We start from the raw sequence: 22,918 nt of genomic DNA on the forward strand, positions 1-22,918 counted from the left end.
AAGATTTTTATAGACAAGAAAAATGGAAAATGTTTTTCTCTATTTCCTCATATATCTATATAAAATAAATCTGTGACCTTAATTTGAAATGATGCTGCAATGGAGATTGGGGTAAAAGTGGGAAATTAACTCCACAACTTGGTAGCAGTGAGCTTAAGCCAGGTCTGCAGCTGTTCCGAATGACAGTATTCACTAATATGGAATTAAACAAAGATGTGAAATTTTGTCTTTGAGTGTTATGGTAAAATTTGGCTTGCCATTTAGCCATAATATGAGTGTTAAAATGTTCCATTTTACAAGTGGATTTAATTGGTAACAATGGAGGCTGTTAATAACCTTTTCTCCCAAAATCTGGAAGGGTGGTTCTTGAAGACTCATGTATTTTGTAGACATTATTGAAAATAGGTCTTAATCGGATGCCCTGGAACTTGCAGTAACATTTAGTAACATGCAGACTTTTATTAGTCAAAGAATTTTGACTAAATGCACGGGATCTCAAAGCATTATTTTGCTGCAGTCAGAATTCATGTAGAAAAAATGTTCAATGCTTCCAAGCCCTGCTTTGGCTGAGATGTCATGGGCTGGCCAGCTACAAGCTATTAAATTGCTACACCAAATATGAAAGTACAGAGAGTGAGGATGTTCCTGGAATTTTCCTGTGATGATTGTTCCTTGTGGAACAAAATTGATTTGCTGCTCTGTCTCTTATTAACTGAGGGCATGTAAGCTCATGTGCAATGACCGGAGATCTATCTTGTACGCCAGTATTAGGGATAAAATATCCAGTGAGGGTAAGAATGACAAGATCCCCTATTAAATGAATAAAATACATATCCTGTGACACAAGAATCCCCCATAGCACAGAGAAACTCCCTGAGTTTCTTTGGAGGAGGATATTCCACTGATTTACCAGCTCAACAGTGTCATACTACTCTTTTTCTCTATTTTTCCAGAATAAAACAATTACAGGAAATATTATCCTTTAGACTAATATGGTTAAAAATTATTTAGGGATTTGGATTTCCACAATGAAAAAGTTAAGAAATGCCAGAAATACAACAAGGAGAAGTACGAAGTCCTTCAACCTGGGGAGGAACAACCCCACGCACCAGTGTATGCTGGGGGCCACCCAGCTGGAAAGCAGTGTGGCAGAAAAGGACCTGCGGTCCCACTGGACACCAAGATGAACATGAGCCAGCGATGTGTCCATGTGTCAAAGAAAGCTATTGCCATCCTGCACTACATCAGGCAAAATATTGCCAGATGTATAAGGGAGGTGCTCCTTCCCCTCTGTGCAGCCCTGGTGAGGCCACACCTGGAGTGGTGTGTCCAGTACTGGGCTCCTCCATATAAAGGAAACATGGAGAGAGTCCAGTGAAGAGCCACAAAGATGATGAAGGGACTGGAGCATCTCTTCTATGAGGAAAGGCTGAACGAGCTCCAACTGTTCAACCTGGAGAAGAGAAGGCTCAGGAGGGATCTTATCAATATCTATAAATACTTGAAGGGACGGTGTAAAGAAGACAGAGCACAGATCGCCCAGAGCAGTTGTGGTCTCGCTCCTTGGAGATCTTCAAAATCCATTTGGGTATGTTCCAGGGCCACTGACTCAAGGTAGTTCTGCTTGAGCAAGGGGGCTGGACCAGGAGACTTCCAGAGATCCTATCCAACATCAACCATTCCGTGATGCTGCGATTCTGTGATTTGCAAATGCAATTAAGAGAAAACAAACTGACAATTGAAATAACAGAACAATCCCTGTTTTCTGTGCAATCGCATTTCTTTACCAAAATCAGCATTATCACCATTGGTGTCATCAGTCTGTACAACAAAATCTGACTTTGACATGATGTCATATCTGCTTCAGCCAATACTGTAGGTTTACATTACTATGACCCAAGCTATGTTAGTGACTTTTCCTACAAATTTGGTAAGCTCTTTCTCTGGAAAACTTCTAAGTATCGTAGAAACTCCCATTCTTAAATTCTACTGTAAGATGATAACAAAGGACAGCTATCTAAATTAATAAACAGAAAACACAGAGACGACTACTCCCACTTTCCTCAAACTAAAATACATCTAAAGCTCATCACTTCAGATGGTATAAATTATAACATTGCTTCTCAAATAAAGTATCAGATTAAACAAAGACATGGTCAGATGAGAGTCTTCTAGCCCAGTGCTCTCCATCAAAGGCTAACAACAGATTTTTATCTGAATTAAAGAACAGGAGAAAGCTGATGAGGGATGTTCCTTCTGTGTATTCTCTCAGCTTCTAATGGACCATGGCTTGGTGATTTTCCCAGTCATAAGCAGTGATTTAAAGAAAATCTGAATTATCTTAGAGAAAAAAAAAAAACAAAAAACAAAAAACAAAACAAACCTTCTTCTCCCTTCCAACACCTTTTTTTTTAGGTAATGTAGATTTGTATTTAAATGGCAAGGTCTGTTATTTATTTCATTTTTATAGATTAGTCAGAGCATAGCTGGTATCATGAGGTTTGTTCTACATCACTCTGCACTGACTGATAGTGAGTCAATATAATATAAAAATTATATAGCAACAATCATTAAGCCTTGGAAATCTCTGGGAAGGATTCTTTTGTTAAAAAAATACTTCGGTGCTTTTGATAGTCCCACTGAATTGTTAGCCCTCCTAAGTTTCTCCATGACTGCCAGAAGGTAAGTTGCTACTAAAAGAAAGGGGGATTTGCATATATTTATATATACAAATTAAATACTATGTTGTATCTCGTCTAATAATAACTTGGCTGTTTATCAAAAGTTCAATTCATTAAAAATTGAACTTTACAACACTCCCATGTCATAAAATCAAGGGTTCACTTCAACTACACTAGTATACAGATCTTAATGCAACAGTTAATCGGAACTGAAGAAGACTAAAAACAAATAAAGCAGAACTAGAAGAAAAGTTCAGGAAAGAATACATGTCCACGCTTAACTTCCAAACTATTTCAACAATTAGGCAAGTAGCTGATTTGAAATCAGTGGCTAATATGTGCTTGATGTTAAATACAGGTTTTTGGTCCTAGGGCATGTTTATTAATGTTGACATCAGGTTAGTCTAAAGCTATAACCCTCTTACTGAAATAAAAAAATCATTTTCCTTTAAATGTTTCTACTTGAAGAACTGAGCTCAAGAAATGCAGAACAGGTCAATAAGAGCCCTGGGCATATTGAGCTCTTCTGAACCAGCATGACTGCATTGTCTAGGTGTCTTGCACAGTGGGGACTGTCTCTCATCCTGTCATTTTTAATTTATGAGTTTTTTAAGTCCCACATTCTAGCCTTGTGACTGTAAAATTCTATGGATACTATATTTGTTTAAAATATCATTTGTTTGTACACACTAGCTATGATTCACTTAGGCAATAATGTATTTCTTAAGGATGCCAGATATTTCAGAGTACACAGAATTAGCACCAAAGTTCAGTTTCTTAGTATTGGGTGTGAATAAGAAAGCACTTCATAGACTGGCAAAAAATCCATGAAAAATTACTAATGTTCATACGTTCCATGCAAGTAAAAAAGTATTCCTTTGATTTAATGCATTAAGGCCACAGTAGTTCTTGAGAGTTTCATTCAGATTTTCCATGGAAATAATATAAGTTTGTATGCAAAAATCTTCTGCTTCACCTGTTGGGCTTTTGTTCTTTTGAGTTTGGTTTTTTTTCATTATAAGTCATACTCTTGAAATGTTGAGACATCAAAAGGTTTCTTAGAGAAGAGACAGAATGTGTTCAGTGTCCAAGCATATTACAGTAAAAAATTCTTTTTTGTTTTCAGTGTGAAGAATCTGAATCCTGGTTTCTTCCCTGCTGAGACTGGAGCTTAGCCAACACAACTTGCTACAGGTTTGCAAATGCTTTATGTAATGCAATGAAGAGCTTAATATTTTCATCTGCAGTTGCAGCATTCCATTTGTGTCTGGTGTAGTTGGCTGAGTTTCTTTCCATACTATGAATAAGCAGCTACTGAGCATGGTGGATGAATGCCTGGCCCTGCAAAATGCCAGGGAGGTGCTGATTTGAGGATTTGCAGCTGCTGAAACTTCCATTAGCCAAATACAACAGATTTAATACTCTTGGTAACTCAAGTTCAAATGGCAAGCAGTAAAGAAAATCTGCATGCTAATGCTAGTGAGCTCTATTAACAGATAGATGTAGTATTTTAAACAGCATGCACCCATGCTGTAATTAAGACCTTTCTTATCACCAAGTACCAGCCTCACAGCAGCACAGCTCTGTGGGAAAAGTAAAATAAGGTCAACGGAGTCTCAGTTGGTTGAGGAGACTGAAGGCAGCAGGAGGCTTGTAGAATTTTCAATTTTTTTCTGGTATTGGGTCGAGGATACTTCTTTTCCTTTGTAAAACTTACAGGTAATGTAGAAACCACACTGTTAAATGCCAGAATGTGGTACCAAGTTTCTCAGAGAAGGTGAAAGACAGAGAAAAGTGTGATGCTTATAGTACTGCCCCATGACAGTAAAAAGGAAATAAGGTGTCAGTGATCAGTATTAAGTGGCAGGGGACATGCTAATGTGTTCTGAAGCAAAAATTGTTCTTTTAACAACAACTATCCAAATTTTGAAATCTGGCATCACTATGAAAGCCATTCTGAGAGTAAAGGAAATAACATTTCATCAAAGAACATGTCTTATTACAACCTTGGATAATGGGAAATGTGGCTCAAATACTGCTAATTTTCAAGGAGAAACACTTATAATTTCAAGATATCCTGTTTCACACAAATGTTTCTGTCCTTTACATCAAAATAAGAATTGTGACACTAGGCTACATCAAAGTTTCTTTAGAAAGAAAGTAACTTTTTCTGAAAATATCTTGCAAAGATTTATGTGCTATACAGATTTTTCTTTTGCCTTCAGTCTAGGTTTTTGTTCTAGCATGAGTCCTGCATTTGGGCCATGTGTCATTAGCAGTACTGCATCATCATTGCTTATTGTTCACTGTTCTAAAATTCTTGGTTTAAAAGAAAACTTTTTGCAGTTTTTGCATGTTTGTTTATACATTAGTTGGCTTACCTTTCTTGTCCAGGTGTATTATTTCAGAAGTTAGAAGTTTAAAGTCCTTAGAACAAAGTGGGCTTATGGACCTAAAGGTGAACATTCACTTTTATAAATTGTCAGATACAGTGATTTAAGAAATATAAGAGCAGTAGAGGAGAACAAATGGTTGACAAGCTTGTTTTTTTCCAAAATGGCATTACCCAGCTCAGGTCTCAGGGGCAGCAATAAATAAGGGACTTTGTTGGAGGAAAGAGCATACAAATGATGCTGCTGCACAAGAGCCACCTTTTGCATGAGACTGCAGAAGGCAGAGCAGGAACTGGTAGAGGAGTTTTACAGCCTGTTTTATTCCAGGTACGGATCATATGCTGACTAGGTGAAACTTTTGCCTTTTCAGGAGCTTCAGATATCTGATCTATAAATTAGAAACCATGGGTAAAAATGCTCATGGCTCCATTCGTTTATCCAGCTCATTCCTACCTAAGGTAAAAAGGGGGTCTTGTGCTCCTCTTCCTTATTTAAAGAGGACATGTAATGATATGAAAGTAAAATTTTTCTTTTTTCTACATGAACGAAGACAGAGTCTAAAGATTGCTTTGGGAATTTGATTGCTTTTTCTGCAAAACTATCATCCTGTATTTTGTGAAAGATGGTCCACACTGTTATATTTATTAAAGGATTATGTCTAGTAATTATATAATGTAAACAGGAAATGTTAAAAAAAATCCAATGACACAATAATTGATGAAGAGAAGCACCTGAGTTAAATGGGAAGGATCCAAGAGGAAGTATATAACTTGAGAGGATTCTCATGAATGGTAAAAACTCTATCTAACTGCCTGCGGCTCTCAAAATTATGTTGTTTTACTTTCTCTTTTCAGAAATACTAAGCTCTTTGCTTTAGGTATAGCTTTCTTCCTTCTTACCTGTAGAGGAATTATAGAGGAATGAAAGCAGGTTAATTGACATTGATAATATACAGCTGTTGGCTGGCTTCAGGGTCGGTGGATTGGCTGATGTGGATGAGGTGCAGCTGTGGCTGGTTCCTGCTAAGTAGTTAAATAGCTCTAAGGGGTATGGAATGAGGGGCAGACAATGAAGAGGGATCTGGATGAAGTAGAGGGAGGAGAGTGCCTGTGTGCCCTGGATGGAGGAGAGACAAGGAGAAGGATGCAGCAGAGGCAAGAAGCAGGGTGGACTGGCCTGAAGAGGATGAAGAAACAACAGGAACAGTAGATGAAATGTTGAAACCTTGTGGGGGATTGGTGGCTGTGCTGGGGCAAGGTGTGGGAGCTACTTATTGAATTTAACCTGGTATGGGATGGTAAAAGCCTTGTTGCAGTTGGCTAGTTTTGAGTGTGCTGCAACACTTACCTGTTATGGATCATAAGTTATAAATAACTTGCAGAATCATGGGAAGTACTATATAAAACAGAAGTTGATATTCTGCCTGAAAAATGCCAGGGACAAAATACAGAAGTAAAATCCTTAGTGGATTGCAGGTAATCCCACCAGAAATTCTAAGTAAAATGGAACAATTGCGGATGCCCAAGTCTCAGAAAGAATAACAATTTATGGGTACTATAGGATACTGGAGGAAGCATGTACCTGGATTTTCTATCGTTGCTCACTGACAGTGTCTACTTTCACTTAAGGGAAAACCGTGGAAATGGAACCCAGAAGATGAAATGGCATTCAAAACTAATGCAGGAATTAAAGATGTATCAGTCACCGGGCCAGGACAGCCCCACAACCTTATTATAGGGTACAGTTATGCATCTACCGAAACAGTAACAAACCCTGCTGACTTTGCCTGGGTAGAAGCATCACTGGTATCTTCAGGAATGGTGCAGAACAGTAAATGCACGAGACTACTCTACATGCCAGCATATTAGAGACGATGTTTAGACTTGAACTTCTTCCCCAAACCACTCCTTATATATGTTTAAATCTGCTAGTTAGTACAAATGCAATCTCTAGTTTTATAATGAATTATGAACCTTACTCTTCATCATATATGCCGAAAGCTCTGAGTTGCCCGAGCTTGGTTTTGTTGGGGCTTTTTTTTGTGTGGTTTTTTTTTTTAGTAACCTCTGCATTGATTTCTCAACTACTTTTTTTCACAAGCCAAAGGGATATGAATTCTAGTGATATTCAGGGGTGCTTAACTTAAGGGCACTTGCTTGTAAAGGCAGACAATTTTAGTTATCCTTATGAATCTCTAGCCTCAGACAAGGACTTGGCTGTATAAATTACAATTACATGAAATATGTAGTTTACATAAGTTACAGTACTTCTTTTAATGATGTTTGTAGATATTTAAAGAATGGGCATGACATCTCATGGGCTCAAAATTGTCACCTTTTTTGAATGATGGCAACTTACTGAGTCATGCAGACTGTTTCCCTAATAAGAAAGAGAAAGATTGGGGAAGCAAGTTTTTTCTGTATTTCTTTACGGCAATTTCCTTATTTTGTGTTATACTCACTAAACTTTGAACATTAGTGTTGATAAATAGTCGGCAGAGAATGACTTCTTTTTCTTGGTTTTGGGTTTTTTTTTTTTTAGAAATACTTGCTTTCATCTGAGGCTTCAGAACTTCTTTCCATCTGAAAATGACAAAGGTAAGCAACAAATTCTAGTCTGCTACAACTTCTTTAAAAAAGAAATTGCATCAAAACTCAAAATATTTCTCTATTTCATGTGTTAAAAGCATATGTGAAACCAAGCCTAACAGAATCAGTTGATGATTGCTGGTAGCAGTATTTTTGCATGAGGTTAAAAATACACTACAACCCCAAATCTGAGAAACTTACTATTCAAAATGCTGGATCCTCAACTCAGCAGTAGTATTGTCAGCGGTAGGATGTTTTCTCCTTTCTGTATTTGAAAATGTCTGGTTACTTTCTCTGTCACGATCCATTTTCAAATCATTGGTTTATTTTAAGATGTCAGAATCATGCAAATTTATTCCCTAGAGGAAGCTGCTGTAAAAATATTGTACTGCCTTATACTCAGGTCTTTTAGTCTGCCTTTTACTTTGATGTGGAAAAAATAATGTGTTTTGAAAAGAACAACTTGAATGGCAAGGCTATCCACCATTTCATGCTGAAACGAAACACACCATCCTGTGTCCTTGAGAAATTTCCTCTGTCAACATGCACTTTAATGCAAATGTAACCTAGGTAAACTGATTAATACACTCACCTAGGTTAGACCCACATTATTATCACAAAATTTACATCTGTTTTAAACTGCTGGAAGTCTGGTATTCCAATTGTATTGGAATGAGTCATGTTCAAAATGCAAACACAAAGCAAGTGCATGCTTAGCTACTGATTCAATTTCCTTACCAATCTCCAAAAAATTTTAAACATCAGCTTCGCTGAATCAGGGTGGAAGAGAATGTAAACGTGCCATCTGAGCTGGGGAAAAAGCTCTTACAATAGTTACAGCTTCACCAGTTGTAGGGTGTAGGCTTTGGTCCAGGCATTTAGTATGTGTCCATGCAGGACAAAAAAAAGGCAGCTATTAAAACTACATTGAAGATATTCTGCTTTTACAACACAGTGGTTTTTGGTAGAGCAAACTCGTATACTGTTGTGAGGTCAACTGATTTTCAGACTATCTACTGTAAGACCAGTCTTGTGTGTGTATGAAGGGTGAGGAGAAGATGAGGTTAGTCCTGGTAGATTGGATGGTGTACTGGAAAGGAAGAAAGGCTTTATGGATTTTGGTTAGATTTGATGATAGTATAAGGGAGGTGAATTCTAAGAAGTTACGGTAGAAAAAATCCTTAGGAATCTGGCCTTTGTTTATTTTGCTGCTTATGAAACTAGCTGCTCTTCTTGATATATGTAAGCATGCTCCACAAGCTAGAACAAGATTTCTGTCTTGTTTTCTTCATATAAAAATGTGCTAGTTTATTGAAATATTATTGATTAAATAGTCATAGCTGCCTACAGATTTATACCAGAAAAATCAGAATTGTTACTGAGTTGTTCAAAATTATGGTTATGCTGGTGAGCCTTACTTTCAAATTGTCCATTATGTCCATCCTTCATCAACTTCATCAGCTGAGGAATATTGAACAATGCATATTTAATGCACAGACAGTTTGCATAAAGATCATAAGTCCACAAAAATATATTTAGAAAAGTTTGTAGTAGGTATTGTATAGGTTATTGCATAGGTTGAAAGTACTGTTATCACTGGTATTTCCTTTATAAACTATTATTTTACTTGGTATTTCTCCTTTGAATTCCACTAGATGGAACTCTGACTACCATTCCCAACAATGTATGCTTTCAATGTTTTAATGAAAGGCCCTGAATTTATAATTTCCTATCCATAAACCCCTGAGACTGTTTTTCCTTCTGTACCACTTGTACATTTCATCAGATTTGAGTGTCATCTTCCTTCCTTGTTTCCTTGAAAATTATAGAAATATTGATAGCACTGAGATTTCCCTGTCCAAACCAATGTTTCCAGTGCATTAAAGCAGTATATTTTGATGCTACTTAGATTAAATCTCTAGCATCTTTCATAGTACCTCAGTTAAACATCCCTCTTGCTTCTGGACTTCTTGTTAAGGTAGCAAAGTTTTGTGAGGAATGTTATGAAATCTGTAAAGCTAAGGATTCTGTTCAAATTCCTGACTATTGAGTTGCACCTTGAGTTACCTCTGTGACAACATGTCAAAACTAAATAAAACAACCCCCAAACTTAGAAAAAAACCCTGCTGGTTATTGTGTTTGCCAAGGGGGAGAAAATAATTGGTAGTTATGTGCAATAGAATTTTGAAGGACAATTTGATCCCAAAACAGAGAGAGGAATGGTCTTGGACTTGTGGAAAAAAGTATCTGCAAAGCTACAAGGTGCGCTCATTCAGCAGCACAGAATTATGTTTGTGCTCACTTTCATTACAGGCACACTATTAAAAAAACATTTTGAGACAATATTGTACACTTTGATGATGATCTTTCTAATGAAAATGCATGCAGTCCTAAATGCAGATAAAGCATAGGTTGGTAAAGCTTAAGGAGGAATCTGGCTTTTGGAAAAGATAGGCTGGCAGAGATGGCCACCCTGCAGGAAAGTGAAGTGAAAGTAGCACTAAGGAGCTTGAAAGATGCCGTATTTTTAAAATAAGTTGTAATGTGTATGTGATAAAGTAATGATTTCTGGCAACTCAAAGCAGGGAATTCTTTATAATTTCTGCAGTTTTCATGAGGGTGTAAAGTTAATAGAACTACAAGCCATAGAGATAATTAATTCAGCACACAGATCAACATATCAAGATGATGAAAAGGTTAGGAACAAAAGGTAACTAAAGGAAACATCAAGTCTTGTAGTATCGCTGATCTACAATTACATAAAATAGTTTTAATGAGTTTTTGACTGCTATAGGAGCTTATCAGGTATTCAGCTTTTTCACTGACAAATCTGCAGGTTCTGCTTTCAAGTTAAAGTATCCCTAAAATACCACTGAGACATCATGTCCCAAATATTGGAATGTGCCCTTTCTCAAGATATTCAAGTAAAATTCAGTCACTCAGTTCCTGAGAAATTTTAAAATGTGTTTCTGTTCCAGGCTGGAACTTTCTCCCCGCTCAACCCTATTTTCTTTTGCCATAATAAAAAATTCCAGTATTTTTTCATTAAGAAACATCAGCATGCTTTAATTTGGAAAGCTTATATATGTTTAGATGCATATAGTGTATGCATTTGTGTGTATATATAAATATCTTTATATACATTATTTAATATAATTTATTCAGCATGCAGTTAAGTGAAGCAGTAGTTAAAATGTGAATAAAAATGAAGCATTTCTATCAAAAATTCTTTTAACTCTTTTCTAAGAAAATCATTAACTGCAGCAGGGAACAATTTAATCAGCAATATTTAATTAGCCTTAGTTGATGGGAATAGAGGTAGGTAGATTTGATTACTTTTTTACTTTTTCCTTCTTTTTTTTTAATAGCCAATATACAAAATTTATTTGACACACAGAAAACTGATCTCTCTTTGTGGGTGTTGGGGTTTTTTTGTTTTTGTTTTGTTTTGGTTTTTTTTTTTAAGTCTTTTGAGCAGTGAATTTGCCAAGAGTTTTCCTGAAACTTGAAACCTGCTTGGAAAAACATAAACCCTGTATATAACAGAACTTACATTGTTGGTCTAAGTCTACATGGTTGGTCCTCCAGAGGTTCCTTCCAACTTTTACCATTCTGTGATTCTTAGCCCAATTTAAATGGTAATAGCCAATTTCTCATCATCCTATAATGCCAAATGCAGGATGAAAGGCAAATTTGTATACTTTAGATGCTTTGAACCTGAATAAAAATGCCTGGGACTTTTCTCTCAGGATTAATTTTTAAGTCAGAATCATTCAGCAACAAGTTTTACACTGGACAATCTTTGTTCTTCAATACGAAAAAATGCTCATGAGGTACAATGCTCGTGAGGTAAGGAAGCAATACAAATAGGCTATAATTGCTTGTCACAATCTGGTATTAATGTCTTCTGGCTAGTTGTGGCAAAATCTACAGTAACAGAAACAACAAACACAATTTGTTGTGTTGAATGAAGTTGGATGAAATTGCTTTTAAAAATGGATTGTTTCTTTTTCCAGGGAGAAATATGCATGTATGAGGACTGTAGTGTAAGTGTAGTTATTTAGTAATTTCCTACTTGGCAAACAACTGCTTTTCCAATGTTTTACCAAAAGAAAAAGGGGAAAGAGACCCAAATATGCTGCTTGAGTCCAAACCACAACACTGCAGCAGCTATTAAGAAGAAAATTAACTCTATCCCAGCTGAAACCAGGACAAGTATTTAGAATTCTGATCATAATGTGAAGATTAACAGCATTCAGATCTTATCCCATAATGAATCCAGGTGTGATGGAAAAAGGCATAGGCATCAATCCAAACCAAAAACATAGCAGACCCACAAGGTAACTTCAGAAGTTTAGATGTCTGAATATACTCAAACGTAATACACTCATAGTATGAATGCTACAGAATAATATCTGGAAATTTTACAGAGAAATAAAATAGGTTGAATTTCATTACTAAAAAGGGCCTAGTTTCTATAGGGCTCTCCAATATGAAATGCAATACATATCCTTTTATAACAACTCCAGTGTTCTTGATAGATAGTTGGTCTTCAAAGAGTAGATGGTAGCTTTCAAAGACAGAGTGATACTTTCTCCAGTAACTGGATTTTCATCATTCTAATGTGCAGTTTAACAAGCATTTAACTATTTTGATTTTCTTGATAAAATAGTGCAAAAAGGTGTAATAATAATGATAAACTCAAATCTCAAATTAAATAGACATGTTTTCATCCTTAAGGATTTCAAAGCACTTTAAAAACATCTTTCTCTCCATGCGAAGCTCAGACCTCTCTGTTATCTATTGCATGCTCTATGAAAAGCATTTTAGTTACACTATGGTTGTCATATTTCAAATGAAATGTTCCAAGTAGTACAAAAACCCAAACAGGAAGACAGTTATCATATAGAACTTTTTAAACTTAAAAGAATGGTATTGAGTGTCTACTCAATTGTCTCCACCACACTAAAATTAATACGTATGAGATATACAAGATATGATCTTATGCTGTCAGTATCAGGTATCATTCAAAGGGCAGCCTCTGTAGCAAACTGTGTTTCTTAACACATACAAGCATTCATTTCTTAGCAGATGGCCCAGAAAAAACACATGATCTTGCTGTAATAAGCCTGTGAAAATCTTCTGTCAATGTATGTGATATCATTTTCTTACATTAAAATAAGTGAGACTACACACATCTCAAATAATACAATGGCAAACCTGAAAGGAATGAAGGTTTAGATCTGTAGCCATATTCTGAATATCAGTTATTTTCCTATTGTAATTGGAAACAAAAAGTAGAAATGTCCCATTTTCACAGATCAGTATCAAGAAAGAAAAAAAACCTTCTAGGTAAGTCACCATTTCATTATAATAATTTCAAAATAGACATTTTTTTGTTAAAATTATCTCTGCACCTTTTAAATATCTTAAAATTACATCAACAAAATGTTAATAAAATTTCTTAATAATCATAAATTTTTAAGACAATTTTGTGATATTCTATTGCACAGAATATACTTATTCAAAAATTTCAAGTCAAATTGCATTGAAACTTATTAGTTCTGTTTCCAGCTACTGAACGTTTCATAAATAACATTCTGTCAAAATAAAGAAAAAAACCCCAACAAACCAACCCAGAAACAAACAGAAAAAAATCAGCAAAAGGACCAAGTCTCATGAAGTTTAGTGCAAAATATGATAAAAGCTAGAAGAGGAGACCATTTCTGAGTGGTGTAATTCTCCTGAAAGAGTCATTCTTTTCCTTATTTTCAGTGTTTCAGTTACAGATGGACGTTTTGCTCCTTGTATTTTGAGTGAATATTTGTGGAATATGTGGTTAGGTTTACATGCGTGTGTGGAAGAGGCTATTTTTGAACAACAGAATGCATAAAATCATTAAAGAGACTATTTATCATGTTATTATAATGCTGTACTTGAATTAAACCACAAAATATTTTGCTCTTTTATTTATAGATGTGTCTGAACAATTTCCAGAAATGCAAAAGAGATGGGTTTTGTTCAATGGAGCTTACAGTCTTACACAGAAAAGTTCAAACTCTATGAAATATAGACTTTAGAAAACCCAAACTACAATAACTTCATTTTGGTGCATTAATAATAAACTTCCCATTTTTTAATAACCTTTTATATGTGTTCTGTTGCAGTGTTGAAAAAAAAAATACAGATTATAAAATATTATCAAAGCCACTCTTTGGAAACAGCATAAAGTTTAAAACTAATATAAAGTGTTACTAGGAATTTTTGTGATGAGCAAAACAAAAAAAGATTTTAGACAATTTTTCACCTATGAAAATTTTAGATACTTGGTGTAAAATTTCATAAAGCAATATTTGGTGTAGAAATTGGTCTTTGAGACTATTGTTTTATTGATTTCAGGCTGTCTGCAAGGGATATATTTGAAATTATTCAAATACTGTTTTTGAGTACTCTACCTGAAATGAGAAAGAGGGGGGTGAAGAAGAAAAGGGAATACTTAAACAGAGTCTGAAGTACTTAGATCTCAGATATCAACAGAATTTTAAGGTAAGATGTCTTAATAAATTTGTCATTCAATAATGTGCCACATAGTTAAAGCTATTCTACCTGATGTGCTACTAAAATAAATTTACAAGGAGAGATTGTTTTTATTTATTTTTTTTTAATTAAAGAAAATTAAACCAAGAAAGAAAAACCTAAAGTTTCTGGAAGAAGACAAGTCTTATTATTTCATGTTCTTCAAAACATTTGTGACCCCTTGGGACAACCTACTGAAAGGTTCTTACTCTGAACCTGTCAGCTGGCAGGATCTCTTCTGAGGGATACAAATTTTGATGGTCTGAGTTCTCCTTTTTGCCCATTCTGGTCAGATGAATAGTAATCACCGGCAGATGTGCTCAACTATGCACACAAGGAAACAGCAAATGGAGTCTACAGCCCAAAGAAAGGTATATTTGGCCATACCTTGTTGAATGAATGCATGCTTGTTTATCTACAATTGTTTGCAATTCATGCTTGTTTATGACTTGTTTGTTTTTATAGCCTTGGTTCTGCTGCTGCCTTGTGAAACGCCAATCACTTTTCCCTTTTTGCCAGTTGTACAAGAAAAATTACAAGTTTGGGCAGCTACCTGAAGTGACTATATTTGGCTGTCAAACTAACACAAAAGCGTTTTGGTTTGCCTTTAAAACACTTCTAAAACCATACAGTATACAGTTTGAAAGACACACCTTAGAATCCAGAATCCAGCTGATCATTGCAACTATTGCTGGGTCTGATAATACCATTTCCCCCCTTTTAAAAACAGGCATGGATTACAATTATGGAAAAACAATCAAAATGTAGGAGTTACAGATATTACTTAAACTATGCCTAGGTGAGAATAGAAGCATAGTTTTTCTCATGCTATGGAGTTTCTTCTCACAAAACTGAAAAATCTGAGGTAAGACAGTTAATATTTATATATGTGCTAAATGTGAGGAATTAAAAAAATTATAATAACATCTGTCCTAAAATATGCTTTGTTGAATTTAAATCCTTGTACTTGCAACAGGCAGGAAAAATGAACAATACATTTTTTTCAAAAGTGTTAGGAGGAGAAAAGTTGACAGAACCTACAGAGTAACAGGAAATCGTCAGAGATAAAAGTAAATATTTTGTATCTATGCTCATTTTAAAGTAACTTGGAAAATTCCACCATTCTATGTATTCTTAAGAAGAGATATGGTAAAGCTCAGTTTCAAATCAAAAGTGTAGCAGAAGAGTTTATAGAACCAAACGACAAATGAACAAGAGACTGTAGAGTTCTAAGAGAAATGATGCAAGCAAGAGCTGAAACAAAAGTATCCTCGGTGCCAAAGGACTAGAATGTAACAAAACATAATGACAGTTTTTAAAGGGTGGTGAAGGGAAGTGTTGGAAATTGCAAATCCCAAAGTGTGACATCCAGGCAACATTAGAAAATATTCTAAAGGGTGCAAAGTCAGTACTAGTATGTAATTTATTGTTAATTAAAATAAATAATAAATCAGGTATATTATATAACTCAAAAATCAGCAAGGGAAGAAGTGTCACACAAATAACATGCTATTTCAAAGCATCTGTGTGCCCATGGGCAGAGGACGTCCCACTGAGAGTCTAACAGGTACTCAAAAAGGCACTTAAACATTACAGAAAGACAACGCAACTTTCAGCAATTGCATCATAAAATGAAGAAAAGTTGAATATGGGCAAATGTAAAGTAAGACATGTTCCCGTATGCATGTATAAATTATCTTAGTTTTGAACTTGCTCCAAGAATGGAGTATGAGTTGGCTGTTATGATTTGTGATAGAAACCTTGAGGCTGAAGCTTATATGACACCTTTATTTTCATTAACTCTGAACCTCCTCTCCCAATAATTGACTGATACTAATTGCTAGAAAAACAATAGAGAACAAAATGGAAATATGGTTGTATGCCATAATATAAGTTCATGCTGCATTTGCTCTTTGAATACTGCAGGAATAGTTTTGGTCTCCAACTTTACACCTGTGAAAATAGTACAGAAAAAGATGTCAAGGAAAATCAAAGCCATGGAAAGTGTCCTTTACAAGAAATGAAAAATAAAAACAAAACAAACCACCAAACTCTTAAGCTTTCCAGTCTATAAAAATAGACAAGTGATTGTGGCTATGCTAGAGGTCTATAAAATCAAGAGAAACATAGAGAAAGTAATAGGAACAGTTGTTTATTTTCTTTTCTTTTACAAGAACTAGAGGCTCTCCAATTAAAGTAGCAGGTGGCGTCCTCTAAACAGAGAAAATGCATATCTGAGTTGTGGAATTCTTTGCCAGAATGTTTTAAATGCCAGAAGTTGCCAGAGCTTTGGAAAACATTCAAACAAATACAGTTGGAGGGATATTTCTTCCAATTATTAATTACAAAAACATCAGGCCTAGCTTGGGAAAAGTCAAAGTCACAAATCACAGGAGCCTGGGGCTAGAGCTAAAGCTTTTTGTTCTTCAGTGATTAGACATTATCATGTTAAGTGGACCTGAGTCTGACCTGGTCAGAAATTTTTATGCTCAATTATATGTATACTGTATTAGAAAGAGATAAAGCTTGCTAATTTGTATTGCACTGAAACGTGGAGTAGAAATTTTCCCAGGTTTTATGTGCAGAATATGCTTTTGCTGACAGCAATCCAAGAAGGCAGGGACAACAGCTTGGTCACCTCTGTGCCTTGGTTACAAGTAAGCCCTGACCAGAGCCGCAGTCACGGCGCTGGTCTCTGGCATCATGTGAGTGCTGGCAAACCTGCCTCCTGTCTGAGCTATGGCAGGACACAAAATAAATCTGTTGGTAGCTTCTGGAATAAAAAGTAGCCTTGAAGTGCCAATTAGCAGAACTAACTTTGTCCATATATTGCTGAAAAGCCTCAGCTGGCCTAGTTACATCCTTAAACGGCACTTTCAAATGGGCCATACGTTGAAAGCAGAATTTCTTATTGAAAAGATGTCATCACACTACTGAGAAATGTGACAATTATTTCCATGCCATTATCAGTGGAGAAAGAGAAATGTTACAGCTTCAGAATGGAACTGAATAATCTGTCAGAAGATCCTTTCCGAATTATTTAAATAAATGTTATTCTGTTATGAAAGACCATTGTGTTTTAATGAGAAAATATATTTTGTTACCTTTTGGACTTAGAAGAATTAAATTAAGACTGGTGAGAGGTTTCATCTACTAAAATCTGACTGAAAGAAATAGTATTCAGCAGAAGTTACATGATATTTTTAAACAGAGCAAGTGCCATACACAGGGTGAGCTCGGTTGTTAGTGGTGACAATTAACCCCACCTGTCTTTAGCCTCTCTGAATATAAACCACACCAAAAAAAATAGTGTCTGTCTGTGTTTGAGAGTAGACATGAACTGCATCCACACTGTCTACAAACACATCTGTTTTAAATTGATATGCACTCTGAAGTTAACAGCCCCCAAGGTCTAGGAACATAGATGAAGTCAGAAGTTCCATTTGGATCTGTTTAGTCAATTTTTGTAGCTTACAAGAACCTATACACTTGATGAGATGGCTTCCTATTGGGCTGTATGCTTTACAGCATTTTCAAAGAGTTTTGTGACCTAAACAGATTTCAGATAGAAGTGTTGATCTGTGCATTGTTGAAGGTCATGGACTATATGTAGGAACTGACTTGTAAATGAGATTCCCCTTGGTTTCAGGTGGGGCTCACTTGAGGAGGAACATATGTGCCTGTATGCATGTCTAAAGGTGGGAACAGGAGCCCAAGCCTCCAATATTTGCTGTACGTTTCTGAAGGTGGCAGCATATTGATGACATGTTGAGAGTGTGTGGAGTTCTGTGCAACAGTATTGTTCAAGGTTAAGTCTCAGTATCAGTAGCTGAGAATATAATTTCCAAGCTGGGTGATTCTAGTCTAACAAATTCTAGTCTTACAAATAGTGCCTCCTTACAAGCAGAGGTTTACAGAAGGTTATGAAGCAAGATAGAATTACCTTTTATCTCTTTTCTTCCCCCTCTTTTTTGTAACATTTCTAGTCCTAATTTCAAGACAGATGGGGAAATTATTGGACACTTGTAACTAGAAGAGCTATTTAAAATTCAGTAAACAAAAATGTCAGCATGTTGCCTGGGTCTTGATAGTAGTTTCTTGCCGTCTCTCACTTGCCATACCTATAATGACGTGATTCTCAAATCCTAGTCACTGTTCACAGTTATTAATGTTCTCATAGAAATTTGTGTCTTTGCAGAGGTTAGAACAAGGACTACAAACCATTTACTAGTAAGTACTCTTTATGTACGTCATGAAGGAATTCTGCTTTCCTGAACAACTATATTTTGATGCCTGTTCATGTTAGGCCTTGCCCTAAGTCATTTTTGTTTGGAGAAAATCAAGAAGACCAAGAACTGTTCTTCCATTACTGCAAGGCTTTTCTGTGGACTTTTCAAGAGATACTAAAGCAAAAATTGCTACATGAAGAGCCTGAAGTTTAAGCTCATACAACTTATATAGATGGATATGAATTCAGATGAATAAGGTTTCAATTAGGGTTTGGGGAAGGGTGCACACACTTGAAGAAGGAAGCGTAGAGAACAACAACTAAGTTTATTCCAGATGATGTCAGGAAGCTCTGCACCCATGGTAACTTAGGTTTTTCATTGTCTAACTTCTTAGTACCAGACCTGTAAATGCTGCCATTTGCCAACTCCATTCAGTTGGTTTCCCCATTTATCAAAAGAGGAAGATGATACTGGAAGTTCCTATACACACAGTACTGTACTTTGCACTGATTAACTGAGACACAGGGTCTTACATTCAAGCTCTTAATTCTTCATTTGTTTCATTCATTCAATTCTTCGTTTTATTCAACATACTGCATTCTAAGGCCTTCACTCTTGTCATGTATTCACGTGTCTGTGGTACATTCAGGTAAATTGTAGAGGAGTGAAAGCAGTGGTTTGGTTGACATTGATAATATGCAGCTGTTTGTCTGCCTTGAAGGCAGTGGGTTGATTGACATGGATGATGTGCAGCTGTAGCTCGTTCTTGCTAAGTAGTTAAATAGCCCTGAGGAGTGTGGGAGAGGTGGTTGGATAGAGGAGTAGTGGTGTGGTCTGACCTCTGTAGGAAGGAGAAACTGCATGGGCAGTAGAATTTGATTGATGGTAAAAGCTTTGTTGCAGCCTACTAGCCTGTCTGTGCTGCAACAGTTGGTGCCCTGTGTGAGGCTAGCTGAATTGGACTTCAACTACAACAATAAGGCAGGCATGGGACCTCTTTTTATTTTATATAACATGCAGTCTCAGAGGGTAAGCTGAAATATTTGTTAATTTGACAATGCCTTAAAAGGCAACCATTCACCTTAGGAATGGCTGAACCCTGCAATCCTTACAGCTTTTGGTGGTATCTCTGCCTCTCTTTTTGATCAGGAAAAGCAAAGCAGTATTTCTTGATCTTGTGATAAAGAAAAAAAAAGTTAAAAAGAAAAAAAGGAAGACGTTATAAAATGTAATTTTCATGAAAAAAAAAATTTGTAATCTTTCTCACTTGTTTTCAAAATTATTGGTATATATACTAATTTCCCTGGTAATATTATTTAGTCAGAAATCATGTGGTGAATTTTGAGTGTTATGCCAAATCTAAAAGAAAGCGAAATGAGCAAAACATAGTTTATGGACTTGGAAGCAAAGCATGCAGTTTCCCAATGACTTGGCTTGTACCCCAATTCCAGTTCAGAAATTTGCAATTTAAAATCTTAGTAGTGAAAGATTCTGAATATAAGATACAAATAAGAAAGGAAATCACAGTGATTGTGGCAGTTGCTAAAGGCAGTGGTACATGAATTTTCCAGCAGCAGTAACTTAGGTGGAGTTTACATTTAAGATGAATCTCTGTTTCTTTTTAATAGCACAGCAGATGAAGAAGTGTGTATGCTTTGCTCCTTAAAGAATACTTACACATGATAGCTTGCCATTTTTATAAATGTTGGCTTGTAGACCTTTCTGTTGAAAGTGCTGGAAAAGTATTCAAGGGGTTTTGAGATTGAATTTCTGTCACCAAGAGTGCCTGAAGTTGAGCTGTGACTGCTCCTGCAAACTATATAGATAACTGAAAAGTCCTAATTCTTTCATTTAATTCACGGAAGGTTTAAGTTGCCTTATTGTGGAGTATTGAGAATCAGTATTAAAGGTGTCTGTGCCTCTCAGAACCCCAGTGTGACACGATGTAAGACTTTGGTAAAGAGTTAGAAGAAGTGTTTTGGAACAATCCTATTCCTTTATTCTTGTGTTAATTTAGGGTTTAGCATTTGCTAATTTTACCTCATTCCATACTTTTGTTATTCCTTTCCTTATATAATATTTTGGTCATAATTTAGTCTTGTTTCATTCATATTTATTAATTTTTGACCCCAAATCCCCTGCATCTATCCAGTGTTATAACTTTTTATACAAATGCTATCATAGTATTATTTCCATCTGTAGAATCTAAGAGATACTAAATCCCTAAACTTTCATTATACATTGTATAACTCAAGATTAATGACTTTGCCTGTAGGCTTTAACAACATCACAATTATCAGATAATTCCAATAGAATTCTAATGGGAAAGAGTCAAACACACCAATATTGGAAGCAGAGTGATGGAATCTGAAATTTGTGGTTGATCCTTACAGTGTGTCAGTAACGAGTTAGACTAAAATCCAGGCCCTGCTTCAAACTCTAATGAATGCAGTTCCGAATCTCAATTTTATACTTCTAAGTTATCTCTGAATATAAAATATTGTTGTCATGAACTAATGTCTTTATATGCATAAACCCCAGCACTGATTCTAACTGGCTTTCTTAAAAGACTGTTTGTGTATATTTTTTTTAAGATGATTTGATAAAAAGACCTTATTTAGGCATCTCAGGCTAAACAATCAAAAATGGATGTATCAAAATAAGTAATTTTTTTAAAGTAGTTATGGTCTCAAGCTGCCACTTTCTCTGTATATATATGCATGTGCTTGCTTCTTAATAAATCCTGTTAGAACATTGCATATTTGGAAAATTTATTCTAAACTAATTAAAAAATGAAATCTTAAGACTAAACATTTTAATTTTTCCCATATGAGTAAAAACTTTTTTATCCTAGGAATGTAAGTTATTGTGTAATATTGGGAAACATTATTTTTCCATAATTCCCAGACTCATCATTTCTCTGAAATAGTCTGGTGCTAATAGAAGCACAAACCTTATCACAAAGTAACTACTGTTGTTACTATTAAGAGATGTTTCGTGATTTCCTTTTTAAAGACTGGTGCCCTGCTCCATACAGGAACGGAGGGAACTGCAGTCCGTGTGACTTCAGGTAGGTCCAGTGAATGGTCTAGCTGATGACAGACTGACAGTCTTCCTTGTCACATGAAAGTGAACAAAATGTCACGTACAGCCTGACTGTTAGTGTGGGTTTGTTCCTCATATGAGAAAAGAAAACCACACTTACCTCACTGAGTCTCTACTAGCTTTAGCTAATTGTGTGGAACATGGAATTTGACAATTCCACAGCTTCTTTATATCACTTTACTCACTAAATAGATACATGCACACAATTAGTATGAAAGAAAGAGAGAGAGAGAAATGGTGAGTAGACTATCAGGGTAGTTCCTGAGGTCAAATTTTCAGCTGCTGTGGAGAGGTGATGTACACCCTAGACTCAGCCTCTGGATAGTCATTATTATTTTCCTGCAAATAATCCTCAGACTAAAAACTACCAACACATATGCTTGGATACTAAACAGATTTTATTTTGCAGATACATTACTCAACCAACTCCTGGAAATATTGCTCAGTGGAGCACCTGACACCAGATTTGTTTTGGACCACTTGCCCAGAAATAATAGATAAATGTGAGCAGACATATGTGTACCAGAGAGTAGTTTATTGCCATTAAATATTTGAGCCACTTCATCACAAAGCTTAGGACGAAGAATCTCTCCCCTGAAGCCAGTACACTATGACAGATCTTATGAAAGCTTATGGTTTGCTTCGCTTTGCTGGGATACAGAACAAGTGAATAAAGAGGGTTTTGCAATCCAGGATTTGTTTTCTGTTGTGTTTGAAATGCAAACTTGCTCTTCTGAGATCTCAGACTTAAAAAAAAAAAATATGCATGAATGAACAATATAAGGTAGACTAGTTACTTTTTAAGAACTTGAATTCAGATTAATATGGCCTTTAAATATGTCTTTCTGAAAGACAGAATTATTTTCTTTCCAGAGTCACAATATCAAAACACGTTCTGTAGGTTTTTCTTGTGTACCTGTAATGTTTTTCAAAGAAAGACATTTCATTCAAATTTTAAAATAAATTCTTTTAAATGCTGACATAGAAAAGGCCTGGAGTTTAGTCTTGGTCTCACTGAAATCACTGAAGAATTTTGTTTCACAGAAGCTGTTTTGCACACTATTTTCCTAGAAATGTATGAACCACCACCTAGGTTAACACTAAAATCTGTCTGGAACAAATGTCTCTCAGTAGATAGAACCAGAAGGTGCAAAAATCATCTGCTAGGAAGATATAAGATACTTTTGCCCTCAGTAGGGTATCATTTTGTTTCCAATAGTTAAGGCTGAATTAAACCTCAAAGTTTAATATCTTCTGCAAAGTATTTGTTTTTCTGACAGCTTTGTATACTCTGACCTCCATATTAATGCCCAGTTCCATTTTCACTCTTTTTTAAATTGTTAGCA

At 35.7% G+C, this 22,918-nt stretch overlaps 1 long non-coding RNA gene across 1 annotated transcript; it reads left to right on the forward strand.

Annotated features, from left to right (window-relative positions):
- Positions 1 to 3,806: 3,806 nt before the first annotated feature.
- Positions 3,807 to 14,202, forward strand: LOC121086122. Its single transcript, XR_005827285.1, has 3 exons — positions 3,807 to 3,875; positions 7,616 to 7,671; positions 14,062 to 14,202. It is a non-coding gene; the product is annotated as an uncharacterized LOC121086122 (long non-coding RNA).
- The last annotated feature ends 8,716 nt before the right edge of the window (positions 14,203 to 22,918 follow it).

The sequence above is a fragment of the Falco naumanni genome, chromosome 4, assembly GCF_017639655.2.
Source record: "Falco naumanni isolate bFalNau1 chromosome 4, bFalNau1.pat, whole genome shotgun sequence".
In the NCBI taxonomy this organism is placed as follows: domain Eukaryota; kingdom Metazoa; phylum Chordata; class Aves; order Falconiformes; family Falconidae; genus Falco; species Falco naumanni.